The 14602-nt window shown below is 49.3% G+C and overlaps 1 pseudogene; it reads left to right on the top strand.

The window, feature by feature from the left end:
* Positions 1 to 14106: 14106 nt before the first annotated feature.
* Positions 14107 to 14212, top strand: LOC125964132 (uncharacterized; annotated as a pseudogene).
* The last annotated feature ends 390 nt before the right edge of the window (positions 14213 to 14602 follow it).

Raw genomic sequence — 14602 nt, 5'->3', positions numbered from 1 at the left:
CTGGGTGCCAGACATTGTGCTAAGAAGACAATGTAAGACGTGGTTCCTGCCCCAGGGGCTCCCAGAGCAGTGGGGGAGACAGAGGAGACACAGAGAGTCCAGTGTCCTGTGTACTAGGAGAAAAGAGGGCACAGAAACCTAGTGGAAATTCAGGCAGAAGAGTTTCTTTGGGGTCACCTGTGGTGTCAGTGAACACCTGCTTGAGATGAGTCTTAAAAGACTGGGAATGCGGCCACGAGACAGAGGGCACAAGACAGGATAAGGCTGAGAAGTGTGAATCATCCTGGTATGTGCCAGGACTCGGCTGTCAGATCCACGTTGGCATGGAGGGCAGGGAGGGGAGAGGGGAGAGCTGTGCCTGGACAGGTGGGCAGGGATTGAAACTCGGAATGCCATTCATTCATTCATTCAACAAACATTTGTTGAGTGCCCGCTATGTGCCAGGCAGGTGTCCTGGGGATACAGCAGTGAATAGGCAAAATTCTCGGACTGCAGAGAGCTAACACTCTAATGGTGGAGACAGATAATAAACAGGATAAATAAGTAACATTATAATAATTAAGACGGTGATAAGTGCTAATCAGGAAAATAAAGCAGGGAAAGAGGTTAAAAGGTACTGACTACGTGTGTGTGGGGGGGTGAGAAGTGGCAATGTTCAGGGGTTCAGTCTCAAGAAAGGTGGCTAGGGAAGGTCTGAAAAGGAGACATTTGAGCAAAGACATGAAGGAGGCGAAGAGTGAGCGGTATGTATGTCAGAGGGAAGAATGAGAGAAAGTGGGACTTCCCTAGTGGTCCAGTGGGTAAGACTCCACTCTCCCAATGCAGGGGGCCCAGGTTTGATCCCCGATCAGGGAACTAAATTCCACATGCATGCCGCAGCTAAGAGTCTGTATGCGGCAACTAAGAAGTCCACACGCCCCAACGAAAGATCCCGTGTGCCGCGACTGAGACCCGGCTGAGCCAAAAATTAAAAAAATAATAAAATAAATGAAAAAAATTAAAAAAGAATGGGAGAAGGAACAGCAAGTGCAAAGGCCCTGTGGCGGCAGTATGCCTGGTGGGATTGAGGAATAGCAGTGTGACTGGAATGGAATGATCAAGGGGGAGAGTGGGAGGGGATGAGGTTTGAGTACAAGGGTAGGGGGCAAATTGTGTAGGATCTTGAAGACTACTAAGACTTTGGCTTTTACTCTGATTGAAATGGGGAGCCACTGGGGAGTTCCAAGCAGAAGAGGGACATGGATGGACTTTCATTTTAACGGTATCACACTGGCTGTTCGTGGGAAGATTGGATTAAAAGCAGAGGGTGGGGAGTGGAGGTGAGAGCAGAAGCAGGAATTCAGTTAAGAAGCTACTACAACAGTCCAGGCAAGAGATATGGCGCCTTGGATCAGAATGGTAGCAGTGAAAGGTAGGGAGAAGTGGTATGATTCAATTTTCTTATTATGGAAAATTTCAAACCATGAACAAAAGTAGAATAATACAATGAACCTCCACGCACCATCCCCCATCTTCAACAATTATCAACCTGTAGACAGTTTTTTAAATGTTTATTCAGGTCTTCTGCCCATTTTTATTTTTATTGGCCACCCGGCACGCGGGATCTTAGTTCCCCAACCAGGGATTGAACCCATGCCCCCTGCAGTAGAAGCACAGAGTCCTAACCACTGGACCACCAGGGAAGTCCCAACCTACAGACAATCTTGTTTCAATGATATCTCCATCCACATCTCCCCTCCTGTATTATTTGGAAGTGAATCCCAGACCTCATATCATTTCACTGGCTATATTTTGAGTATAAACAGGTCTTGCTAAAGGATAGAGTGTGATGTGAGAGAAAAATTAGAGTCAAGGACCACTCTAAGGCTTTTGGCCTTAGCACTGGAAGGATAGAATTGTCCTTAACTGAGAAGGGAAAGACTGGGCCAGGGCACAGTGTAGGCATGAAGGTCGGGAGCTCGGCTTTGGAAGCAAACTTGAGTGTCTAGTGAGATCCGAGTTGGCTAGGGAGTTGCATATTTGAGTCTGGATTTCAGGGACAAAGTCTGGGGTTGAGATACAAATGACCAGCATAGATATATTTAAAGCCATGAGGCTGGGTGGGTTCACCAAGGGAGTGAGTATAGAGCAAGGCAAGAAAAGGACCAGTGACTGGGCCCTGAAACACTTAATAGTATTCAGTGATTGGGGAGAGGCAAGCATCCGGCAAACAAGAATGCGAAGGAGTAGCCAGGGAGCTGGAAGAAAAATCCGGAGTGTGTTTTGATAGCCAAGTGGAAACATTGTTCTAGGAAAGAGAAAGTGATCCACTGGGTCACATATCAGGTGAATCTGCGCTGACTTTGTCCTGAGGGCAGTGGCAAATCAGAGGAGCGACCAGAGGTGAAATGACCATTCTGGAAACATTGGTCTGGCTGCTTCTGTGGGGAGGATGGATTGCAGGGGGCAGGGGTAGATATGTAGGGAGACGTGTCAGGACACTGTACAGTGATCCAGGTGAGAGGGAAGGTGACCCGGACTTGGCTGGAGAAGGGATGGGATTCTAGGTCTACCTTGGGGGAAGGGTGAACAGGACTTGGTGACTACAGGTAGGAGGTGAGGGAAAAGACAGGATGGCTATCAGCTCTCTGGCTTGGGTACCTGGGTAATGGATGGAGGGTACTATTAACAAAGGGAGGAAGATACAAGGAGGAGTGGGAAGTGGGGAGGTCTACAAGGGTAGCTGTTTAAGCCAGAGAGCTTTAAAAAGTTGTCCACATTGCCTAATGCTTCCGATAAGTTCAGGAATATAGGTCTGAGAAGCACCCAAGAGGCTACTGGTGATCATTGTGGGTGAAATGTACGGGAGAGCTGGGAGCAGAAGCCAGATCTTAGGTGCGGGGTTGAAGAGTAAGTTGGGTGAGGAGGATGGAGACCAGGAGTGTAGATAACACTTTCAAGAACTTTGTTGTGAAAGGAAGGAGAAAGACCAGGTGTTAGCTGGAGGAAGTGGTGGGGTGGAGGGTGTTTGTTGTCTTAAATACCATTTGTGGGAAAAAAAAAAACCCTCAATCGTGACACGTTTCAATTTAAACTTTCCAACTGGCTAACCCCAAACGGAAAGAATCACATTTTTAATTACATAGATTCTAAAAGTCTCCATATTTTCAAAGTTTGGTAGTGCCTGGTCCTTAAACAGTCCTATATTATAACTGTTTAAAGAGCAGTGGCAATTTCGCAAACCAAAGTCAACAATAAAGTGAGATTCCAAACCGTTGTCCTATGTTTATAATGACAGATAATGAGCTTCAAGGCAATATAAAAGTTGTTCAAACAAAAGTTATTCAAACATTCAGACCTTACACCTTAGTTTAAAACACTTTTTTGAAATATAATTGATTTACAACACTATATCGGTTTCAGGTGTACAACATGGTTATTCAATATTTTTACAGGTTATACTCCATTTAAAGTTATTATAGGCACTTCCCTGGTGATCCAGTGGTAAAGAATCTGCCTTCCAATTCAGGGGACACAGGTCTGATCCCTGGTCGGGGAACTAAGATCCTACAGGCGGCAGGGCAACTAAGCCCGCGCGCCACAACTACTGAGCCCATGTGCCCTGGAGCATGCAGGCCACAACTAGAGAGAAACCTCCACACCACAACGAACAGCCCACGTGCTGCAATGAAAGATCCCACATGCCTCAATGAAGATCCTGCGTCTCGCAACTAAGACCCAATGCAGCCAAAAATAAATAAATAAATAAATAAATAAATAAACCTTTGAAAAACTAAAGTTATTATAATATATTGGCTCTATTCCCTGTGCTGTATAATATGTCCTTGTAGCTTATCTATTTTATACACAGTAGTTTGTACCTCTTAATCCCGTCCTCCTATTTTGCCTCTCCCCATTTCCTTCTCCCCACTGGTAGCCACCACTTTGCTCAATAGACTTTACATATTAGTTTTGATTCATTTCATTATTCATTTTCATGAGATATCTGGGAGTTCAGCAGCTTTCAAGATTTCGAAAGGGGGAATTCCCTGGCAGTCCAGCGGTTGGGACTCTGGGCTTTCACTGCCAGGGACCAGGGTTCAATCCCTTGTCTGGTATTTAGGAACCTTCAGGCCTCGCAGTGTGGCCAAAAAAAGAAAAAAAAAAACGATTTAAAAAGGGAACATGGGGCTTCCCTGGTGGCGCAGTGGTTGGGAGTCTGCCTGCCGATGCAGGGGACACGGGTTCGTGCCCCGGTCCGGGAAGATCTCACACGCCGCGGAGCGGCTAGGCCCGTGAGCCATGGCCGCTGAGACTGCGCGTCCGGAGCCTGTGCTCTGCAACAGGAGAGGCCACAACAGTGAGAGGCCCGCGTACCGCAAAAAAAAAAAAAAAAAAAGGGAACATGCAGTCTATTGTGTATTGGTTTTATGGTTTGTAGAAATGCCACGCAGTTGGGCACATTTCTATGACAGTGGGGGAAGAGCTAGTAGTTAGGAAGGGTGTGGTCTGGGTTTTAGGAAGGAGGAAGATGCATAAAGATAGGTTTTCTCTTAGCTTGTGTTCCTCCAAATGCAGAGCCTGAGACAAGGATTTGCATGAGACTTGTTTTGGGAAATGATCCCAAGGGACAGGTGTGGGGGATTGAGAAGGAGGAAAAAACAGTCCAAGAAATATCATGAAATTGATCACTACTGTGGGCAGCTGAGCTTTGATCCCACTGGGGACCCTCTAAGGAGCAATGCAGAACGTGCCTCAAAATTATTCACCTGAGAGGTGGAGGAGGGGAGTATGCACTCACTGCACTTGCTGGTTCCTGTCTTTCAATGGGCCGAGGCTTAACCCCTGGGGTGTTAACTCCCTGGAACTTGCATATTTGCTCAGAATTACTTGGAAGGCTTGTTAAGACACAGATTGCTGAGTCCCACTACCAGAGAACCTAACTCAGGTAATTCTGGGCTAGCTGCTGAGAATTTTTATTTCAAAGAGGTTCCCAGATGATGTTGATTCTGCTGGTCTGGGGTCCGTACTTTTGAGAATCAATAACTTAGAGGTTTGAGCTTTGAAAAGTGACAACATGGGGGAGAAGGACAGTTGACTCAAAGTTATGGAGTTGTGAGCCAGCATTCAGTGTTCTGGAATTGCAAATGTTTGGCCACGTCTGGTATGTTTTGAGAGTGACGAGGAGAGACTGAGAGGTCAGCAAGAGCTAAATGGTCAAGAACCCTGAATGCCCAGCAAAGGAACTTGAACTTGATTCTGTAGGTAATAGGAGCCATTGGAGAATTTTAAGCAGGGGAGGATTCTGTTTCCATTTATGCTTCAGAAAGAGCACAGTGGTCTGGGTAGAAAGGGGTGAGCTAGGGGGACATGACCATAGAAGTCTACAAAATGAACAGCCTGATCTTGGCACTCGTGGGGATGTGGGACCTCTCTTAACGAGCATGATGGTGTCACAATCCTTGATGTGCAGTCTGAGAAGCTATTGATTCCACAGTTTCTGGCCCCAGAACCTGAGTATCTGATCCTCCATGTAAGGTCCTCCAGCCTCTTCAATCTTCTCTTTCAAGTCATGGATGGAGTCATCAGGGTCAATGGCGTAAGGCTTGCCCTGGCCGCTGGAGTCCTTCATGAAGACCTGGATCTCAGGAGGGAAGGTCTCCAGCACCTGGAGGCTCCTGAAAGGAGAGACAGTGGTGTCCACTGGGGTCACGTGTCCTCTTGTTTTCATAGTTTTGCCTTTCCCAGAATGTCATATGGTTGGAATCATCCAGTGTGTAGTCTTTTCAGACTGGTTTCTTTCAACTAGCAATATGCATTTAAGCTTCTTCCATGGCTTTTCATACATCACCGCTCACAGTAACAAATTATTTTTTTCTTGTGATGAGAGCTTTTAAGATCTACTCTCTTAGCAACTTTCAAATACACAACAATATTGTTAGCTATATTCACTACACTATACATGACATCCCCAGGACTTATTTATCTTATAACTTGAAGTTTGTACCTTTGGACCACTTTCAGCTATTTCACCCACCTCCCACCTCTGGCAACCAGTCTATTCTATGTATCTGTGAGTTGTTTCTTCTTCGTTTTTAAAGATTCCACATATAAGTGATCTCATACAGTATTTATGTTTCGCCCTCTGACTTAATGTACTTAGCATAATGCCCTCAAGGTCTATCTGTGTTGTCACAAATGGCAGATTTCCTTCTTTTCATGTGGCTGAATAAAATTCCATCATCTATCTATCTATCTATCTATCTATCTATCTATCTATCTATATCTATCTATCTATCTATCTATCTATATCTATCTATCTATCTATCTATATCTATCTATCTATCTATCTATCTATCTATCTATCTATCTATCTATATCTATATGTCACATTTTCTTTATCCATTCACCTGTTGGACACTTAGTTGTTTCCTAGTCTTGCTTTGCCTATTTTATTTTATTTTTTTACACACACTGCATGACATGCGGGCCTTAATTCCCTGACCAGGGATCAAACCCATGCCCCCTGCAGTAGAAGTGTGGAGTCTTAACCACTGGACCACCAGGGAAGTCCCCTGCTTTGCCTATTTTAGAATCAGATTATTTGTTTTTGTTTGTTTGTTTGTTTGTTGCTATGGAGTTGTTTGAATTCCTTATAGATTTTGGATATTAACCTCTTATCATACATGTGGTTTGCAAATATTTTTTCCCATTCCTAGGTTGCCTTTTCATTTTGTTGATTGTTTCTTTTGCTCTCCAGGAGCTTTTTAGTTTGATGTAGTCCCATTGGTTGCTTTTTGTTTTTGTTGCTTGTGGTTTTGTTGTCATACCCAAAAAATCATCACCAAGACCAATGTTAAGGAGCTTTCTCTTTATGTTCTCTTCTAGGAGTTTTACAGTTTCAGGTCTTACATTTAAGTCTTTAATCCATTTCAAGTTAATTTTTACAAATGGTGTAAGATAGGGGTCCACTTTCTTTGTTTTGCATGTGGGTATCCAGTTTTGCCAACACCATTTACTGAAGAGACTATCTTTTCCCTGTTGAGTATTCTTGGATCCCTGTCAATTAGTTGCCTGTATGTGTGTGGATTTATTTCTCGGCTCTTGATTCTGTTGCATTGGTGTATGTGTCTGTTTTCATGCCAGTACCATACTATTTTGATTACTCTAGCTTTGTAGTATAATTTGAAATCAGGAAAAGTGTTGCCTCCAGCTTTGTTCTTCTTTCTCAGGATTGCTGTGGCTTTTGAAGTCTATTGCAGTTCCATACGAATTTTAGGATTGTTCTTCCTATTTATGTAAAAAATGTCATTGGAATTTTGATAGGGATTGCACTGGATATGTAGATTGTTTTAGGTTGTATGGACATATACTCTCTGAGTGAGATGTGCATGTAAATGATTTGCCTAAGACTTATTAAAGCAAAACAAAAAAAGTCAAAGAAACTGCTACATTAGAAAATACTAAACGTGTAGAGTATGGGCGGCTGGTGTGTGCTCAGGATGACCCAGCCCCCTCCAGGCCAGAGAGATGGGTGGGAAGCAGCAATTACAACAGACAAGGATGACCCTCCCTGTTTACCCCTCCCTCTGGGCCCATTTTATTCCGGGCTGGGCTGCATCGTTTAAACTCAAAACACACTTTTAATATAGGGCCCTTGTAGCCATCCTGTTGTGCTACTCTTCACAACCCATGAGCAGGGTCACAGGAAACTGTCAACAGGTCTGGCTTTCCATGTTACCACTCATACAAGCCAGTGCTTTTCCACACTTGATCTACAGATCACAGACACGTGAGGATTATGCAAAAGAACAAGAACAAAGCTTTATTATAAGTTTCACATCGAAACAGGGTCCACATGAGGCCCAGCCTGGGAGGAGGTGGACACTGATGGCCTCGCCCCAAAATTATTGGCTCAGGCCAACTTCCTCCTCTTAAACCCCAAGGTAATGAATCACGACCTGGAGGAGAATGACTTGCTCGATGGCCCAGTGGTTTTTTGTCCAGCCAAGCCCTGGGCAGGTGATGAGGGGGCCCTAAGAGCAAGGCTGCACATTGCTGTGCCCACTGCGGAGCTGAGGCTGCTAGGAGTAGAGGTCGGAACCGACACACCCCTAAAGTCAGCCTTGGCTGGGCATGGGCTGCGCACTCCGCTGGAAGTAGGGGGGCCCTGCCTGGGTGCGCCCCCAGGGATGTGATGTAAGATGGGGGCAGTAGTGCCTCCAAACCTAGGCTTCTTATTAGGGCTGGGTCCCATGGTCACCATGGGGTGGCTCTGGTGAGGCGGGCCCCAGGAGTTCAGGCCCACGTTGCCCCCATTGCTGTGTGTGGTGCTCGGGGGCCCCCTCTTTCTTGCCGTAACTCTGAGAGCTACAAACATGCAGCTCAGATCTAGGGCAGCCGCTCTGCTCCCCAAACCCAGCTGTGTGCTGGCATGGGTGCCCACGGTGGAATTTCTGGATGATGAACACCCAGAAGATGCTTGTGCGGGGCCGCCCGAAGCTGGGGGGCCTGGAGCAGAGGCAAAGGCTGGGGCTTTCCGTTTCCTCTGCTGGGGAGAGCTGCCACAGGCGGTGGTTCCTCGCTGCTGCCAATCAGGGCCCCCAGGGATGTGATGTAAGATGGGGGCAGTAGTGCCTCCAAACCTAGGCTTCTTATTAGGGCTGGGTCCCATGGTCACCATGGGGTGGCTCTGGTGAGGCGGGCCCCAGGAGTTCAGGCCCACGCTGCCCCCATTGCTGTGTGTGGTGCTCGGGGGCCCCCTCTTTCTTGCCGTAACTCTGAGAGCTACAAACATGCAGCTCAGATCTAGGGCAGCCGCTCTGCTCCCCAAACCCAGCTGTGTGCTGGCATGGGTGCCCACGGTGGAAGTTGTGGATGATGAAATTGAAGATGCTTGTGCGGGGCCGCCCAAAGCTGGGGGGCTTGGAGCAGAGGCAAAGGCTGGAGCTTTCCGTTTCTTGGGGAAGAGCTGGGGAGAGCTGCCCAGGTCCTCGATGGCATAGGTCTCATCCCGCAGCGCACTGTTGATGCGCCGGAACGCTGCTTCCTTCTCCGAGTCTAGGTCTTCGGCGGTGACCCGGAAACCCGGCTCAGGGGCTGGGGGCAGCCTCAGAGGCTCCCCTCGCCTGTGCGGCAGCAGAGGAATCCTGCGTTTTCGGGGCCTGGGACTGTCAGATGTGCGGGAGTCCTTCCTCCAGGGCCCTTTCTGCCCTCTTGCTGCCTCTGCATTTTTGTCAGGCTGGCTTTTCCTCTGGGAAACCACCGGAGCTGCAGATGGCGATGGAGGGCCCTCCTCGCCCCCTGTCTTCGGAGACTTCTGGGGCAGCCCTTGCGGTATGGCGGGACCCCTCCTTCTTTCCACTGGCAGGAAACCTCGGGTGGAGCTATATGAGCTCGTGATGGCGTTTCTTTGGGGGCAGGAGCTCATACAAGAGGTCTGCTGTTTCCTGGCGGATCTGTCCTCTGCCCACTTGGCGTGGAGGTCTCTCTGCAGAGGTCCAGGCCTGGGCACGAAGAAAGAGCCCCCCAGGGGCCTAAATGCAGATCGTGCGCCCCCGGTGTCATCGGGGCCGCTTCTCTGGTCTTCGTTCCTCCCTGTGACTGTGGGGACTTCCTCCTGCTCGGTCATCCCCTGCCCGCTCTCTCCCAGGGCCCTCAACACCGTCTTCTCTGTGCTGTAGTTGTAGTTCGGGACACAGCTGGGTGTCGTGGCCGGCACTGGCTGCCCCCGCGCCACACTGACAGTGACTGTGTGCACTGCGGACACTGAGCTGCGGGATGTCGTGGAGGTGCGAGCACCCATCTCTGCCTTCTTCCGATGGCCTCGCCTGAAGATGGAGATAAGGATCCCCATAAGGAGTGCAGCGTCTGCGGGATGGTAGAATGGGGTCTCAGAGACTCTGTGGCAAAGTGCAGATGCAGAGTCACTGGACACTTGTGGGCTGGCCTGCGAGTGGATAGCCGGCCATAGACAGCTGGGTGACCCGGGCCGGCCACGGGAAGTCGGTGGGCGCGGGGAGCGGGCTGGGGCAGCCGAGCCCTCCTGGCAGGTGCTGGTCCCCCAGTGCCCGGTGTGAGGGTGAGGGGCGGGGCCTACCTAAGTAACTGCTCCTAGAGAACTTGGGTGAGGTCGGTCCGTGGATAGAGAGCTGGGCTCCGAGCACTCTCCTTCAGCTGCCAACTCGGCCAAACGCGGAGTGCGCTCTCTTTGGCCTGTTGCCTTTTTATACTCTGAAACCTGTGCGCGAACAATGGGCATGTGTTGGCGGGGCGCAAAAGTTTAGGGAGGGGTGGCGCATGCGCAGAGTACACGTCAGGCCCTGGGGCGCACAGGTGAGGATGCGCGCCCCTGGACCGTCTAGCGCTTCTGAATCTCCCGGGGGTCTGAGGGCTGGAGGTGTTTGCCTTGAGGGTGATGAGCTTCTTGGCAGGACAGCTGGCCCTTCTCCCCTGGCCGCGCCCCAGTGCTGTCGGGGTAACTAACTGTACTGGACGGGATCCCCGCCCAGCAAAGTGGAGCAAGGTTGCTGGCTGTGCAGCTCCCACACGAGGCGGCAGCTTTGGCAGCAGCGCCTCTGCGTCCTCCTGCCCTTTCCCCTGGCGGCACTGGAGGGGAGAGCCGCTAAGAACGAAAGTGCCCACACCATCCAGATCCTGCTGGGGTGACACCTGAAGTGGTGGCCAGGGCTGGCTGAGAGGGCCATACTTACCATATGACCCAAAAACCCACTCCTAGGCAATTAACCAAGAGAAAAACTTTTCACAAAACACATGTGAATGTTTTAGCTATCTTGTCCACAATTCCTAAATATAGGACTATTGAGGTGATCCAATTTTCTTGAGTTTGTCATTTTTTAATTGTTCTTGGAATAACACTATGTATACATATTGTTTCACAGTCTAGAGTTAATATTTTACCAATTAAATAAAATTCAGAAGGCTTATATCCATATAGATTCTTTTACCTTCCACTCTTTGTTATAGCTGTCATATGTGTCACCTTTATATGACGTCAACGCCACCCTCTGAGACTGTGGTATCCTTTTTTCATACATATACAGGGAATTCCCTGGCGGTCCAGTGGTTAGGACTCAGCACTTTCACTGCTGGGGCCCCGGGTTCAGTCCCTGGTAGGGGAACTAAGATCCCGCAGGCCACGCAGGCGTGGCCAAAAAAAAAAAAAAAGTCATACATATATAAAATAATGTAAGAGGATAATTTTTCCAGATACTTGCCATTTTTGTTGCCCTTCCTTTGTTCCTGAAGTTGCAAGCTTACTTCTTTCTTGTGTCATTTCACTTCAGCCTGAAGAAGTTCCTTTCATGTAATATTGTTATAGCAAATTGTCTGGTGATGAATTCTCTTAGTTTTCTCTCATCTCCATCAGACTTCATTTTGGCTTTTGTTTGGCTTTCAGTCTTTAAGGATATCCTTGCTTTAAGGATATCATATCCTGGTTGGTCTTTTCCTTTAATACTTTAAAGATGTTATTCCATTCTTTTCTGGTCTCTGTTTTCTGATGAGAAATCACAGTCCTTCAAGTTGACATTCTGTGATGTATAACAGGTCGGTTATACAAGATTATTCTTCACCTTGGCTTTTTTATCAGGTTGTGTGTCAGGGTGAGGCTTTCTGAGCTTAGGTCTGTGTCTTGAAATCAGTGACGTTTTCAACTATTCTTTTCCTCATATATTTTCTTCTGCACCTTTCCTTCAGACCCTCCAACGGCACAAAAGTTAGAACTTGCAATATTGTTTCATATGTCTCTGAGACTTAATTTTTGTTCAGTCATTTATCCCCCTTCAGTTGTCACCCCAGCAGGATCTGGTTGGCTTGGGCACTTCTGGGTTTTTTTTTTTTTTTTTGCACTTCTGTTCTTAGCGGCTCTCTCCTCCAATGTTACCAGGTGGGAGGGCAGGCGGACGCACAGGCGCTGATGCCAAATCTGCCACCTCGGGCGGCGGCTGCTGAGCCAGGTACCCTGCTCTCCAGCTTTCCTGCTCTGGTGGCCGGGGACCCATCCTGTACAGTTAGAGCCGGCCGGGGGAGAAGGGGCAGCTGCCCTGCCAAGAAGCTCATCACCCTCAAGGCAAACACCTCCAGCCCTGAGACCCCCGGGAGATTCAGAAGCGCTAGACGGTCCAGGGGCGCGCATCCTCACCTGTGCGCCCCAGGGCCTGACGTGTACTCTGCGCATGCGCCACCCCTCCCTAAACTTTTGCGCCCCGCCAACGCACGCCCATTGTTCGCGCACAGGTTTCAGAGTTGCATCCCAACAACAGGCCAAAGAGAGCACACTCCGCGTTTGGCCGAGTTGGCAGCTGAAGGAGAGTGCTCGGAGCCCAGCTCTCTATCCAAGGACCGACCTCACCCAAGTTCTCTAGGGGCAGTTACTTAGGTAGGCCCTGCCCCTCACCCCCGCCCCGGGCACCGGGGGACCAGCACCTGCCAGGAGGGTTCGGCTGCCCCCAGCCCGCTCCCCACGCCCACCGACTTCCCGTGGCCGGCCCGGGTCACCCAGCTGTCTATGGCCGGCTATCCACTCGCAGGCCAGCCCACAAGTGTCCAGTGACTCTGCATCTGCACTTTGCCACAGAGTCTCTGAGACCCCATTCTACCATCCCGCAGAACCTGCGCTCCTTTCTGGGGGTCCTTATCTCCATCTGCCGGCGAGGCCATCGGAAGAAGGCGGTGATGGGTGCTCGCAGCTCCACGACGTCCCGCAGCTCAGTGTCCGCAGTGGACACAGTCACTGTCAGTGTGGCGCGGGGGCAGCCAGTGCCGGCCACGACACCCAGCTGTGTCCCGAACTACAACTACAGCACAGAGAAGACGGTGTTGAGGGCCCTGGGAGAGAGCGGGCAGGGGATGACCGAGCAGGAGGAAGTCCCCACAGTCACAGGGAGGAACGAAGACCAGAGAAGCGGCCCCGATGACACCGGGGGCGCACGATCTGCATTTAGGCCCCTGGGGGGCTCTTTCTTCGTGCCCAGGCCTGGACCTCTGCAGAGAGACCTCCACGCCAAGTGGGCAGAGGACAGATCCGCCAGGAAACTGTAGACCACTTGTATGAGCTCCTGCCCCCAAAGAAACGCCATCACGAGCTCATAGAGCGCCACCCGAGGTTTCCCGCCAGTGAAGAGAAGGAGGGGTCCCGCCATACCGCAAGGGCTGCCCCAGAAGTCTGCGAAGACAGGGAGCGAGGAGGGCCCTCCGTCGCCCTCTGCAGCTCCGGTGGTTTCCCAGAGGAAAAACCAGCCTGACAAAGATGCAGAGGCAACAAGAGGGCAGAAATGGCCCTGGAGGAAGGGCTCCCGCACATCTGACAGTCCCAGGCCCCGAAAACGCAGGATTCCTCTGCTGCCGCACCGGCGAGGGGAGCCTCTGAGGCTGCCCCCAGGCCCTGAGCTGGGTTTCCCTGTCGCCGCTGAAGACCTAGACTCCGAGAAGGAAGCAGCGTTCCGGTGCATCAACAGTGAGCTGCAGCATGAGACCTAGGCCATTGGGGGCCTGGGCACCATGCAGCCTTCCTGTCCCTTTCTGCTGCCTGCTGCAGGGGCTGCTTCTCCGCAGAAAATGTTTCATAGTTATTTCTATTTTAATATGATCATGGTACATTAAAATGTATTAGTGCTTGCCTGTGAACACTAAGGTCACTTGACTTGTAATTTTCTATATTGTTCTATATTTTTGTGACTAAAGGCATTACTTGGGGGAATTAAAAGAATATCTTGAAGCGATTTTGGCTTTTGATCTGCCACTAATTGCTATTTAACCTTAATTCAGGGGTCGGATTCTTTGACCCAAGGAAACAGAATAGTATAAAAAGAAAGAATGTGAGTGTCAGATGGCGGCAGTGATTAAGTATAGCAAGAGACGCCTTTGCAAAAGTTACCGTTGGTCCCAGAAGACTCTCACTTAGCTGTGTGACGCTGGGCAAGTCACTTCACCTAAATCTCTGAATTATAGGGCTGTGCTGATGAGTTAAAAGTGACTGAGCACGGTGGACACTCGGAAGTCCTGGGTTCTCAATAAAGCCACTGCCCTGCTCTTTGGTCCTTTGGAATTACTAGATTAGTAAAATTTATACTTGACAGTAATTTTAGCTTAAAGTTTATTTTGTCTATTTCATCTCAGCCTTTTGGCTAAGATCAAGTGTAGTATCTGTTCTTGTCAATTTAAATAGCAAGAGAAAAGAAAGGAAAATAACGGGCATGCCCCCACACTCTTCAGACAATAGGAGCCTCTTAACCTGTTCCTTTGTCCAGAGACACAGGCCATTTCTCAGTGAAGGCCTCTGCCATCACTGAGGTTGCAGGGGAGATGTGGTAACTGGGGAGAAAAAGACCAATGGGGATGACCCCCTCACTCCTCAACATCCAAGCCCCCCACTTTCTCACTTGTCTGGCTAGAAATAAAAGGTTGATCCCATGGTTTTAACTTTCAGCTGCTGCTGGACTTTGCGTGCCTTGCGTAAGCTGGGAGACAGAGGCAGGAAAAAAACCCACCATAATCACCCTGTTACGGGCTGTTATTCAACTGTGGACTTCCAGGCCCCATCTGCCTGTTAGCGTTCACTTCTTAGAGTTTCAAGTGCATGCTGTTTGTCCTCTATCTTGCC

Source organism: Orcinus orca, chromosome 3 (genome assembly GCF_937001465.1).
Source record: "Orcinus orca chromosome 3, mOrcOrc1.1, whole genome shotgun sequence".
NCBI classification, from domain to species: domain Eukaryota; kingdom Metazoa; phylum Chordata; class Mammalia; order Artiodactyla; family Delphinidae; genus Orcinus; species Orcinus orca.
The sequence above is the reverse complement of the archived record's forward strand: the minus strand, read 5'-3'. Positions and strand labels throughout refer to the sequence as shown.